Raw genomic sequence first — 548 nt, 5'->3', positions numbered from 1 at the left:
CTGACAACACCAAGTCGAGGGTTAAGATCCCCTTACCGGTCATCTTTAAAAAAAAAAAGAAATGACCCAGATATTTAATAAGTATCTATTACTTAATTTCACCTTAACGTTTCAAGTTACCAAAAAGATTTTTTAGTTATAACACCAAAGTCAAGGATTCAGATCCCTGTACCAGCCAGCCGCCCACCCCCCAAAAAAAATAAAGAAAAATCTATGAAGAGTTAACTTGTAAACATTTATGCCTAATTTACTTCTTTTAACAACCATGCTTGAACTGTTCATGAAAATTCAGTGAGACATTGTACAAAACTAACCATCATCTCAAGCTATTTTCCGGTTAACCATTCTTACAGCAGGGGAATGGTAGGCAGTCACGACCTAAGCAAGAACCCTAAAGTTAAATACATGGGTGCTTTGCTGATCAGAAGACACGGCTGTTTACATTAACCCCAAAATAGTAAACTAATCTTGTTTACCTAAGATTTACCTGACTCATGTGAACTAAAAAGCATTTGACTTAGGTTCTTCACACACGCACACACGCGCGC

This window comes from Galeopterus variegatus, unplaced genomic scaffold (assembly GCF_000696425.1).
Source record: "Galeopterus variegatus unplaced genomic scaffold, G_variegatus-3.0.2 Scaffold446, whole genome shotgun sequence".
Taxonomy (NCBI): domain Eukaryota; kingdom Metazoa; phylum Chordata; class Mammalia; order Dermoptera; family Cynocephalidae; genus Galeopterus; species Galeopterus variegatus.
The sequence above is the reverse complement of the archived record's forward strand: the minus strand, read 5'-3'. Positions refer to the sequence as shown.